Source organism: Oryzias latipes, chromosome 8, assembly GCF_002234675.1.
Source record: "Oryzias latipes chromosome 8, ASM223467v1".
NCBI classification, from domain to species: Eukaryota; Metazoa; Chordata; class Actinopteri; order Beloniformes; family Adrianichthyidae; genus Oryzias; species Oryzias latipes.
The window spans coordinates 22409840-22423208 of NC_019866.2; the positions used below are offsets into that span (position 1 = coordinate 22409840).

At 41.1% G+C, this 13369-nt stretch overlaps 1 protein-coding gene across 4 annotated transcripts in view; it reads left to right on the forward strand.

The window, feature by feature from the left end:
• Positions 1-7041: 7041 nt before the first annotated feature.
• Positions 7042-13369, forward strand: part of LOC101162604 (phospholipid phosphatase-related protein type 5) — a 66051-nt gene continuing 59723 nt past the window's right edge. Inside the window, exons 1-2 of one of the 4 annotated variants that reach the window (XM_020705500.2) lie at positions 7042-7255; positions 7411-7545. The gene's annotated coding sequence lies outside the window, so the exon portion shown is untranslated. Of the gene's footprint in view, positions 7546-13369 lie in introns of all 4 variants that reach the window. The other 3 variants (XM_020705501.2, XM_011478601.3, XM_011478602.3) reach the window with 3 other exon arrangements.

A 13369-nucleotide genomic window follows, 5' to 3' on the forward strand; every position in this document is an offset into this window, starting at 1 on the left:
GACAGGCCCCCCTGTTTTGACTGACATCTGTCAGGAATAATGATAAACCTCCAGGAACTTTTTGCCCTTTCGTGTGTCTACCCCCTCCTACTTCCTTAACTCCCCTTTTCTCCCATTTTTTTTTGTTCTCCGAGCAGAGAATCGGCCTTGGGATGGAGTGTGAGCTGGCGAAGGCGGCTTTTGAAATGCAGAAATGCCGCTCCATGCAGACCTGAGAAACCGTGTAAACAATCAAGTGAATTTGTGTTTCCAATCGTGTGCAGACAAAATAAAGGCTGATCTTATTCCCACATGTTTACATCATTGCCCGCACTGATTCTAAGTGCATCCAAAGCTAAATGTTGTTGGGACATACTAACCTCATCCTTCTTCTGGGTCTGTGCGGCCAAGAATAAAGCACTGGGCACACATATTTAGAAAATTATGAGTGAACGGGTACTTAATTCTTCTTCTACCGCTGTTTACGGTATTTTAGATAGCTTTGCATAATCAAAATGTTTCATTCCAGCCAATTGAATGGAATTGGAGTAATATGACATTTAGTTTGATAAATATGTACATTTTAGTTTTAAAAATAGATATTGAATTGGATAGACATAAGAAATTAGGTTGAAGAAATTTAACTCAAGTACTTTTTACCAATTGAATTAATTCATTGAAGTTGGATAAGTTGGAGAAGTCATATATATATATGTGTCACAATGAAAGTAGAAATGAAATAGAAACTTGTGCGTTTACTCATCTGTTCTTTTTCTCCAAGCAGAAACTCTTTCTTTTGCTGATGCAGTTGTATTACTTTTTAATGGTCTTATAATCTTTATATGCCGTCATTAAAATCTCCAACTCCATCTCACTGAAATATAGCGCTCTCTTTTTTTCTCCACGCGTTTCCATGGTGACTCCGGAAATCGGTGATCCATTGAGAATGTCTTTATGTACTTGGCGCGCAGGCGCATTAAAACCAAGGGTTACCAAGTCGAGCTTGGTTACGCTAACTCATATCCGGTCTTTTGGAACAGACACACCCAGAGTGAGCAAGTTCAGGGAGATTTCAGCCAGAGTTCAGGGTTAACGTCAGGGTAGTTTAAACATGCTTTCTGGAATACCCCCTGGTGTGTGGCTGAGAGTGAAGTCAGAGAAAAAGGAATTGTTTGGTGTGTGACTTATTTGATTCTGGAGGAATTTATCAGGGTGAGGAAGTTGACGCGGTAGTCCAGGTACCACGCAGCACCGTAATGCAGTTATTAACCTGCTAACACCATCGGCTGAAGCTTGACGGACTTATTAGATAAAAACCAATCTGGACTCAAAACTGTCAAAACTCTAGATAGAGGTAGTCTTTTTCTATGGGTTTTAACCCAGAAAACATGTTTAGTCTGTGAAGAAAATACATTATTTAAAAAAAAAACAAGGACTTCTGCTGTTTTTGCAAATAAGGTGTTTGCTTGCTATCAAACCATTCAAAGAAATAATCTTTTGGTAACCTTAGCCAATCACCCAAATGCATCTGTTTTTTACTTGATCAGAATAGGATCAGAATATCCTGTGTTTGTTAGTATTAGTCCGTGATTCTTACAAATATGTCTTTGTCCCCTCGCTTCAAAACCAACATAAATGATCCCCTCTGAACCTCTGTGCTCAACAGTCGTCATGCTTTGTAAACAGCTTTGAAACCGAGAAGGGTTTCCCATGCAGCTCTATGAAGATGTCAAAACCAGCTGGACGTGAAACAGCGCCTGCGTTTACAACAGAACATTCCCCTGGGTTCAATTCAAACTGGTAGAAAACTCTCAGAATTTTCACACTTTTGCAGTTACTTGTGTACTGTTGTCTTGGAAATAAATCATCAAACCATAGAAGCCAAAAAATAAAGACGTTTTGGTGTTTACACTGTGTTGAAGTGTTGATATCAGGAGCTTTGGTGATAGCTGGTAGGTTCCCATATTGGTCAACAAATATTTCAACGGATGTTCGCCAACTGTCATTTTTTGTTCTACCATTAATTCCACGAAGGTTGCCTCCGTGCGACTCTTAGAGTGACCACTATGAGAATATCGTTCCAGTAAAACGTCGGCTCTATACCTGTGCCGTCAGCTCTGGGGCCCCATCTGCTGTGTTCATAATCACGTGCATCGTTTCGTTTTCTGCCTGAGGGTTTTATAGCTAATGAGCGAAGGGCTTCAGTGTATTCCGTGGAAATGAGTGGGGGGACCTCTGGCCAATCCAAATTCAGAGAATGTTAATACACGAGGAGGAGTTTATGTTCCAATCACGGTGGGAGAGGACAACACCTGCCATAAACCCACCCCCCCTTGGTGTTTGCAGAGCCCACATGTGTTGATGATAATGATGTTTGGCAGTAACGGCATTTTTCATTAGTGGAACGGAGCAGCACAGATTCTTGGGAAAGGTTAAAACAAGAATGTAAATTTGCTTTTACATTTATTTTGGGGATCCTGGGTCCAACCTGGAAGTTAGGATTTGCTTCTGGTGGTGTCCATCAGTTCAGAACAGCCCTGAACGTTGAGGAATAAAAAAGCTGGTCTGTTCAGTGCTCTTTGAAAAATTTTTTTTTTGGACTCTGATGCTTTACTTTAGGCTTAAAAAACTGACATAAACTTGAATGATGGTAAAAGAAAGCGAGAGCGTAGAAATCCTGCATTTTTTTCCTGCTCTACATCGTTTCTGCGTTGCACACAAAGGACTGTGGATGTGTAGGAATCTGGTTCTTTGTTGCAAAGCTGATTAATGAGCCCTTCCCGCAGATCACAGCTGGAGCTGCTGACAGAATGATGCAAGGGGGAGTCCAGTTTGTGTTTGGGGAGCAGGATGATTATTTTGGGAAGGGAGGGGTTTGCCTCTTGAATTGCAGCATATGCACTTTGTCCTGTCCAGCCCTGAAAATCAGTTTAGAAAATCTCAGTTGAAAGAATGCAGAAGAGCCTTACTGACCGACGTGGACTGAATGAAAGTCATTTATTTTGTTTTTCTCAGTTCACCATCGAGTCTTGTGCGTTCATAGATGTTACATCTAGCGGTCACTTTTCTCTGACTCTCTTTGCCTCAGGGGGAGATTTGAAGAGCATCCAACTTGTCTCAAAATTGTGTTTTTGTGTTAAATAGAAACATTTCTACTTTGGAATTATTACAATAATCCCACATTTGCATTAGAACTGCTAAAAAGAACCAGTGACCCTAAATTGATCCAATTAATTATTTAAAAGGGTTACACAAAGCAGCACTGAGGATTCTTACATTGATGCATGCAGCTTGCTTTACATGAACTCTTGCTCCACGGCGTTCATGAATGAGTAAAATGCTTTAAGGCACACTTACTTCCCACTGACTAACATTTGCTTCTTTGCATGGTTGGATGCGCAAAGGCAAGTTTTCCTTTGTCACGCTGCTCATTTGCAGCTATCTGCACTGAGATTTCCGAAAGGAGTTTTTGGCTATAAGCTGGAGATGCCACAAACTGCTGAAGAAGGGGGAGTGGGTGAGTGGGTGGGTGGGGGTTAGACATTCGGATGCACCAGAATATGGACTGCAAGGAAAGTAGACCCCCGGGACGTACATCCAGTGTGCTGTAAACTATAATGGCTACAGGAAAAAGCCGATTTCTCAGTTCCAAGAAACTCAGGTCATATTTAATCGATCGTCGTGACAATCCCTCTGAGATGTGAGCAAGCCAAGAAGAGCACTCTTAACTCTGGAGGAGGGGCAGAACCCAATGAGGTGCTAATTCAGAGAGCTTGACCATGAATGGTTTCAACAGCTGAAAATTTGGGGAAATGCTTGATTCTTCTTCTCTTAGTTTTTAACCAAAATTCAGATAATCATTGTCCCGTCAATAGACCTGTCATTCGGAAAATATAGGTCAGAAATTGTGTGGATAAAATGGATTCAGCAGCTTCTAATGTCTCTGATGTAATGTGATATTAATGAAGAGAGCGCATGGCAAATGGGGCCAAAAGCTGGGTTAGCTGAAAGCAGTCTCTTGATTCATTTAATGCCCCTGGGACTCTGGGCTGCCAGAGGTATACCTGCCCTCTTCTTCATGCCATCGGAGCGGACGGGGCAATGCAATGAGACAAATTTAGATAACGAAGGCTGAGGCAGTCAGATCTGATGCTGCAGCGAGATGCGACATGGTTGAATTAAATAATAAATGAAAAATATGCATTCATAACAGTCACAATATGTTCCAAGCCAGCAAAAAGCCTGTGCTGAACATTGCCACTATGACCAGAAACTTTTGCAGGTTACATATTTTGCAGAATCTTACATTCTAAGTTATCCTTAAATCCCAAATGGTAAGTAGGAATGTAAAAATATATATCCGCGGGCTGGATCCGGCCCGTCTCCTTGTTTGGTCCGGCCCACTGAACAATAGTAGAGACCCGTGTTTTTTTTTTCTTTTTAATCTGGCCACACGATCAAGACGTGACAGTTTATTCCCCCCTTCTGCAGTCTGTGTCCCGATCTGAAACCATCTAAAATCTTTGTCAAACAGAACAGAGGACAGTCTTCCCTTTCTACGTCGCAGTTCATCTTTCCCGGTTTAGCTCATTCTTTTAGAGCGATGATGCTGCTTTTTTTAAACAGCGTACCCTGTTCTGTGTCCTGATTATTGTCTTATGGTTGTCAGATCGGAAAATCACTCATTTTGAATCGAAAAGGTTTTAAATGAAAACAAAATTTTTAGTAAAGTAATCATAATGCTGCCAGATAGTTTTTACGTTACTTAATCTTTCAACTTTTTATTGATCCAGTTTAAGTGAGAACTAAATAAGATATTAATGATTTATAAAAAATGTTATAACATAAAAATACAGCCACATATCTGATATTAGTTTTTGGGACTATTTTTAAGGGAGAACTGAGGTTTTTGATGTGTGTCAAAATGGACATGTTTTGCAAAACTGCAATAGAAACATTTTTTCAAATTAAATTAGTCACGTGACCAACAACCAGATGGCGATGCGCTTCTTGGCAGGAACTGGCATCCTTGGTCACTGCACAGCGGGCGCCACCAGAGATCCCACAGTGTCACACAGCTCATCATAAGTTGGGCGTGTCATGTGGAATTGTTGGATCCACAGCTCCTCTGGAAAATCACCAGCCCTGATTTCCCACAATGGCTTCCTCCGTCGCCGCTCCCACGTGTGAGAAGCTCGCCGCTTCATGGCTGGAGTAAGACGCTGACGTCTCCTTTTTACTCCAACAAATGTTGATGTTGGACTGGGAGAGGAAAGTCCTAACAATATCTGACCCAGAAGGGAAAAATAGTTAAGGGTGCATTCAGACTAGAAAAAATATTTGGTCTGGACCCAGTCCACTCAATCAAGTCCTGAATCTTGTGTTTGGTCTATATTTAGACTGCCATCAACCTGACATTTCTGTTCAGAACCAAAGCTTGTGAAAAAAACCACATGACTAAAGATCTCTTCACTCATTGGCCTTGGAATTATAAGGTGAGGCAAAGTGATGAGAGAAATGGAAGTCCTAAGTTTTGCAATCCTTTTTTGGGATAGTTCGTTTATTCAAACTTTATATTTCACTGATCAATTTCAGCACGGAGGACATTTAGAGTGAGGAATCTCAGAGCGAACCGGAGCTCAGTCTGATCGGAAATGAACTGAGCACACTCAAAAGATGGGTACGAGAGTGGTTCCTGGTCCTGGACCAGGGTACGCTTGTTTGTATTTAGACTGAAAATTTGCTTGGATTAAAGGGGGGAAACAAACTCTGGTTCACTTTAAGCATACCAAATGTGTCCAGTCTGAATACACGCTAAAGATTTCCCCTGATTTTCAGCTGTTTTTGCACCGCCTTTCACTCTGTGTGGGTGGCGCCCATTTCATCATGTCAACCTCGAGCCGGCCTTGGCAGCGTTTCTGCATTTTGCCCACAAGAACGAACAGCATCCAAACTTTTGCAAAGATATGCTTATTGTGCTTATAAAATGAAAGTATTTATGCCAAACACAGCTAGCTCAGCAGAGAAAGTGGGTGTGTGTGTTAGCCTGGGTCTATATCCCAATGTGAGAATCCACTTGTTTTCGTGGGTTGGGAAGGGCTGGTGCTCAGAGAGCAGGTTTTTAGAGGAATACCGTACTCAGAGATGCCTGAATGGATCAAAATACTAGCTAGGCTAGCTTTCAGCCCTACCTATAACCAGCAGGAGTAATGTTGGGTCCTGGAGTGGCCCAGCCAGTCCTCAGATCTCAACACTATAGAAAAATCTTTGGAGGGAGTTGAAAGTCGGTGTTGCCCAGCAACAGCCGAAAAAACATCACCGCTCTAGAGGAGATCTACTTGGAGGAATGGGCCCAAATTCCAGCAACAGTTTGTGAAAACCCTGTGCAGACTTATAGAAAACATTTCACTGCTGTCACTGCCAAGAAAGGGTAATTAACAAAGTATTAAGTTTAACTTTTTTTATTTACCAAATACTTATTTTCCATCGCAATTTACAAACAAATTCTTTAAAATTCAGTTCAATTTAAAATGTGATTTTCTGGATTTTTTTTTCTCGTTCTGTTTTTTTATAGTTGAGGTATACCTATGATGAAAGTGACTCATCTTTTTATGTGGGAGAAATTGCACAATTGGTGGCTCACTAAATACATTTTTGCCCCACTGTAGTTTCTGCAGAGCAGCAGGGGTCATTGGAAATTCACCTCTGAGTTGGGGGCGAGACCGAGCAACCCCGCACCCCTTTGCCCTCCCCTTCTATCAGCTTAAATAAAAAAGATATATATACATATATATATTTCTCACAAAGACAGCAGCCTGGTCTTTGTCTTTGTGATAAATTCTGACCTGAGATGTTGCATCCTCTCCTGTCGGGCCTATTAATAGTCATCTATCGCTGACCCACTTCCAAATCCTGCTCCACTGAAGGACTCTCACACTTCAGACACCATCTCTTTGGTCTGCAGCATCCTTTCGCTCCTCTTTACTGTAATGTTCAAGCCAGGTTCCCAGGAAAGGAAAGGGCAGGGCTGAATGGAGAGATGCAGAGGGGGGAGATGAAGAGAGAGAAGGATGGAGGGAGTGTGAAAGAGAAAGATGGAGAGGCAAACAGGCTTTGAATACAAATGAGCTGACACACATAACGCATGCCCTCCCTTCCTTCCCTTTTTTCCGTGCTCTCCATCACTGCCTCCCTCACACACTCTTCCTCCTTCACACTCACAATCGGGCTCCCTCTGTCTCTGCATCTTCTCATCTGGAGCGTCGCAGCACAGGAGGTGATTTCAGCCACTTGATTTATTAGCCAGAGCTGGTTGTTGGAACAAGCTAATTAAAAGGACGCCTTTGTATGTGTGTGTGTGTCTGTACACGATCTGAAAACGCCACTCCTGCTGTCTCCTTGACTGCTCTGTCGTGCTTCACTGTGGACCAGCAGGGTGAGCACAGGGAGAAGGAGGAGGAAGATAAACAAAGACTGGATATTTCCACATCTCCTTACCCTAATCAAAGCTGACATGGCCAGCACTTAGGAGTCGTAACACAGCAGACGTTCCTAAAGGTATTTAAGGTAGGTTGAAATAACTGAAATTACAATAACTGGAATGGCTTCTTATTACTTCTAGGCAGAGCAATGTAAACTGTCTTCTTTGAGTCACAACTTTGCATTATTTTCTTGTAACGGGTCTGCTGCCCTTCCACGCCTGAACATGCCTGCTGATGGGAGGGTTATCTCTGTTGTGTTTTAGGATCATGCTGGGGGTATTCCCCAAACAGAAGCTTAATTAGCCGGCACAGTTAATCCAATTCCTTTCTCATCCTTGACTCTTCAAGCTGCGGGAGGCTCTTGAAAATAATCCGAGGAGTGGGAGCTCTTTGATAATGTCTTCATCTGCCTGTGCGCAGAGCCTCTGTGTGTGCATGTGCTCGGCATATGGTCAGTGGGATTGCATTTGCTGAGTAAACACATGGATCTGACAGGAGCAAGATTGATGGGACAATAATGCCTGCAGAAGAGTTTCAGGGCAAACCCATTGAAAAAAAAGAAATCTCCCATCTCTATAAATTGATTCTCATAATGACAGAAATAATACAAAAAAATCAGAAGACAGGTTTGGATTCAAACATTAAAAGAGACAACTCTCATGCAGGCGCCTTTCCTGGCAAGGGCAGTTTGATCCACACTGCTGTGTCCGTTTGTTGCATGAGCATGCATGCACGAGGTTTGTCCTGGAGCACAGTGTGGGACTGCAGCAGCAGAGCAGAGGACATGTGTCTGACTGGGTCTATGCTCTTCAAATAAAGCTGCAAATGCTGCATTCAGATGACCTGCAAAAAAATGTGTGTGTTGATGTGTCTTCTTTGTCCCTCCTGACTTTGACTCCCGCCCAGCTTAAATAGATTGATGGGATTGTCTCTTTGACCAAACCCATTATGGTCTTGTCTCCACTAACAGGTAGACTTTATGCTCTCCAACTGATTGATCAGATTAAGCTTCTTTTCACACAGCCATGGTTAATGCAATCAAGTCCAGATGGACCTTTTTGTTTAACCCTTCAAGCTTTTTGCTTAGTTTAGTTGAAACTTGTGAAAATAGTTACACGAGAAGCAGATAAGACCAAATCCAGATAGCAAAAAAGAATAAGAGTAATATTTACTTGAGGAAAACTGAACCTAAAACCAATGGAATAGGATTATAAGATTAACTAGATCCCTCCATGTACTGGCTTACATTTGAACTGGTGTTTTCATAGATTTACACTGACACAAAGTACGTTTATCCCTTGGAGTAAGGGCTTCATCTCATTGCTCAGACAACTGTTGATGTCGACATGTCAAAGCAAAGCAGTTAGTGTCTCAAAACGTTAGTAGAGCTTTTAAACATCGTTTGTAAGAAGCAAAACATTTTGAAATGTCCAAAAATCAAGTAGCAACAACTATACTACTACTGCAATGTTTCTTACTTGTGTTTATTTTTAGCGCCCTGTGTTCTGCGTCCTGATTGGCTGTTGATTTTGCCAATCAATCCCCTTCGTGCCACATCACCTATGCAAACTACGTTCATTATTACAATTTAAATGACATTTAAACAAGAGAGAAAAGTGGATAAAGTGTGTATTGAGGAGTTTTACCGCTTTAAAAAATTCTTTGCATTTTTGTCTTTGTATCTTTACTTTGTGGATTTCACTTATCGCAAGTTATTTTTAGAACGTAACTCCTACTATCTGATTTTTCAATTCACTGAAGAGTCTGTGTGCAATCCTTGTTGTTGATTCACACTAAGATTCATTTGCAAGTAAAACCATGTTGATAAGCCGTCAGCTAAACCTACAAAGAGTCTTGCTTTTTCACTGTCAGAATAACTTGCAAATGTTGCTCCATTGCTGTAAAACAGTTGAAACCAGGAGCCGTTCAACATTCGTTCATCTTCTAAACCCGTTGTATCCCAGCCACTCGTGGGGGAGGACAGGGTACACCCTGGACATGTCGCCAGTCTGTCGCAGGCCCTTCGCATCACAATTCTATTTCAAAAACTGCACTTTAGTTGCAACTTGGCAACTTTTAATACAAGTGTAACGTGTCACAGTTAAAAGAAAATTATTTGCAACTGTTTGCAAAAATGAATGACATTTGCAGGTGAGTTTTCATAATGTCTCAGGACATTTTCAGAGCATCACTTATGGGTTTCTGTTATCATTAACATATTTAACAAAAAAAATATTTTAAAACTCATATTTAAGCCATCACAGAACCACAGTCAGGAACTGAAAATAAATAAGAAAACCATTTAATGTCAGACATTGACCTGTGCTGGTCCCCAGCCCGCATAAAATAAAGGGTTGCGTCAGAAAGGGCATCCGGGGGTCAACTCTCTGCAGAACCAGCTGTGCAAATCAGTGAAAGTTGATTTGCGGTGGGGACCCCTGAAGGGACATGAACAAGATTTATATTGTTATCTAGCACTTATATCACCAGTTACTTTTGACTAAAGTCAGTTCTTAAGTAAATACTATTTACTTTCTTCTCAAAGATTGGTATTTTATGGTAACACTCCTCTTACCTGACAGCTACAGCTTTGGGCTGCTCTGGTTTTTGGCCACCAAAATAACAACCTTAGAACATGTGTGCAAAGAAGTTTACTGTTGAAATGCAGCACAACATGTCAACCCAATGCAACATTATTGTTAAATGATGAATTCAATGTGTTTGAAGGTAAAATAGTTAAATTGTGCTCATATGTCTCGAGTTAGAAATTAGTCCAGGCTGCCAAGTCAGATTCTGCCCGTGAGAATCTGCAATCTCTTGTTAGATCTTCTTTAAAAATGGGGTATCTTGGCAGGTCTTCTGACTTTGTGATAAACCCAGTGGTGACTTGCTGGGTGTAAATGGTGTCAAAGCAGGATTGAAGGTGGCAGACAGCAGAGATCCCAGACCTCCAGGTTCAGGTGAACTCCGATGCTGTGGCTCTTTTATGCTTTGCCATCCTTTATGGGATGGGGGTTGTTTTGTTTCGTCACAGATCATAACCCTCCTGACTGATCTGAACAGCACTGGACCACAATGCTTTGCTTCTTCTTGCTCTGTTTTGGCCTTGGGCTGGAGCAGTATTTTTCTCAGACACACCTGACACAGAAGGAGGACGATGATGTCCCTCTGTCGCTCCTCTTTTTTTCTGGAATCAGTCCTGCAAGTTCTCCTTTTCTTGGCCTTCAGCAAAGTGGAGGTCCTGAAGAGTTCTTCATGTGAATCTTTTCTTTGTTGGTTATCTCTAAAGGTGCAAGCAGTACCACTATCCAACTCTCAGTATCTTTAGAACATAATATCATTACTTTTACTATTCTATCATTACATTTTAAGTATAAATCACATCGTAGTCCATTTTTTCCGAAATTGTTTATTTCATTTTATGCACTTAATTCGTGTAAAATTGCTTAATTATTAAGTAATGGAGGCCATGATCAAAGGTCATATAGTTTTTTTGAAAATAATAACATTCTCATAACCTTCAATCAGATAATTGAGTCTATTTTGGAAAAAAAAACACTTTTCAGTCTGTCATGTTATTACGGATATATTAAAGGCAGGTGGATTTTACTGAGAGTTGTCTAAAGGAGACTGGTTTTGGTTTTAAATCAACACTCATGACATGTTTTTACACCTCACTCAGTGTGTTCAGAGCTGGCAAAGGAGGACTGACAGCTCATCATGAGAAATATAACCGAAGATGGGTTTTAATTTGTTTTGATAATAATGCTGTAAACATGAAACTATTTGAATGGTCCTGAAAAGGATTTTGAAGCTCACGTGTAAAAGTTCATTTTCTGTAATTATATCAAAACAGATTGAATCATAAACAAGAAGAGAGCAGCTTAAATACGATTTCATTTTTTCTGTGAGCACAGATTTCAGAAGATAAGCAAATAGAGCACAAAAGCAGACAAAAAAAGTGACTTATTCAGCCTTTAGCACTGTTTCTATGTTCTGCACAGTGAGCAGATGACAGATTTTTCCATACTAATTAAGCTGCAGGCTCGTCACCCTTGTCAGAGTTTAGAAAAGGCTGAGAATAAATCACTCCCATCAAACATGTTAGCTCAGAATTTTCTTCCTAAATCTTGATTTTTCCCCCCACCATTTCTGGACAGATAGTTTGTAATTTACTTCTCATCAGAGATGCTCACAAGTCCCTGTTTCCAAGTCCAAGTCAAGTCTTTGCGTTTAAGTTTAAGTCCAGTCTCAAGTCTTCAGTTGTAATTTTAAAATGAATATTTTACCGTCACACATTGTCAATAAACCAACTTGCAAGAACACGTGCAAAATTACTCAAAAGAGAGTTCCTATATTCAGAGCTGACAGCCAAATCCTTATGCTAAAAATGAGGATAAGAAAATAAATAATGTTCACAAGTCCCAAACCTAAAACTCGAATCAAAGCTTAAGCCTCAGCGTGGGACTCAAGTGCAACTCAAGTCTGAGTCTTAAGTCCAAGTTCCCATCTCTGTTTCTCTGGTTGCATTGCTCCTTCTCTTTCTTGTTTCTTCTGCTTTGCATGTTGCTTCAAAGCACTGGAGACTTTTGCATTTTACCCTCACAGATACTCCTTTGTTTGGAACAGGCATCACACACAAAAACAAGCTCTCTGAAAGCAGACTTGGTGGGCATATTATGATGTTTGAAAGCCTGCTAAGAGCCTGGCTGGATGCTTTATTTGGTGTATAAATGGCTTATACTTATATATTGCTTTTCACCCAGTCACACACTGGTGGCGGCTCTGCTGCCAAACACTGGCGCCAACCTATCACCAGAGGCAAGGTGGGGTTTAGTGCCTTGTTTAGTGCAAGGCGGGAATTGAACCTGCAATATTATGATCATGGGTCGACCCGCCCTACCGCTGCACCACGGCCGCCCCATTGTTATATATCTCTCAGGCCTTTCCTTTGTGCAGGTAAAGCTAGAATTTGAAGGAAGGAACATTTTTGTTTAACCCTTCTGCTATCTTAGATGACCCCACCCTTACATTAACGTGTTATTCCTACCATGACAAAGGTAGATAGAGGTGGAAAGATTTCATGTAATCCATGGACACCAGTGAAGATCACAAATCATTAAAGAAAAATTGTTCAGAGCACTGTCTTAGTGGGTCTAGATGACCCAACTCCCAACGTTAAAGTGCCTAGGATAGCACAAGGGTTACATCAAAACTTTACAGGGGCTGGTTTAGCTCGTGCTGGTTTGCAGCACCTTCCGTCCATGAAACCAGGGTTCAACTACAGGCTGCTCCCTATTCCCTTCTCTGCTGCTGTGCCAGTCCCAAGCCCAGTTGGATTGAGAGGGTGGCATCAGGAAGGGCATCTGGCGTAAAATCATTGCCAAGTTAACTATGTGACCCATCCTCAGGGGAGGGTTGTTTCACTGTGGCAACCCCTGATGGGCAAAGCCAAAAGTGAAAGAAGTTTAAATCAAGACTTTATTTTCTTTAAAATATAACTATTCTAACTTCTTTGATACTACTTGCCAAACCAAAAAAAAACATCAATATTTCTCTGTGGGTCAAATTCTTGTCTGTAAGTGTTTTTGCTCGAGCCTCAGTGTTTAAATGGTTGTTTGATTTCAGGATAAGTGTTGTTGACTCAAAACAAGAGTCAGAATTTTCTGCTGTATGATCAAATTCAAACATTATGATTAAAAAAACCGATTGTGATTGTAGTTCGGGCATTCCTTTTAAAAGTTTAATTTTGCTGCTCCAGAGAAGCTCAGTGTTGAACAGAAAATCAGTTGCAAAATCAGTCAATATACTTCTTAGAGTCCATGCAGATCTCCTCTAGAGCAGCAATGTTTTGGGGCTGTCGCTGGGCATCACAGACTTTCAACTCCCTCCAAAGATTTTCTATGGGG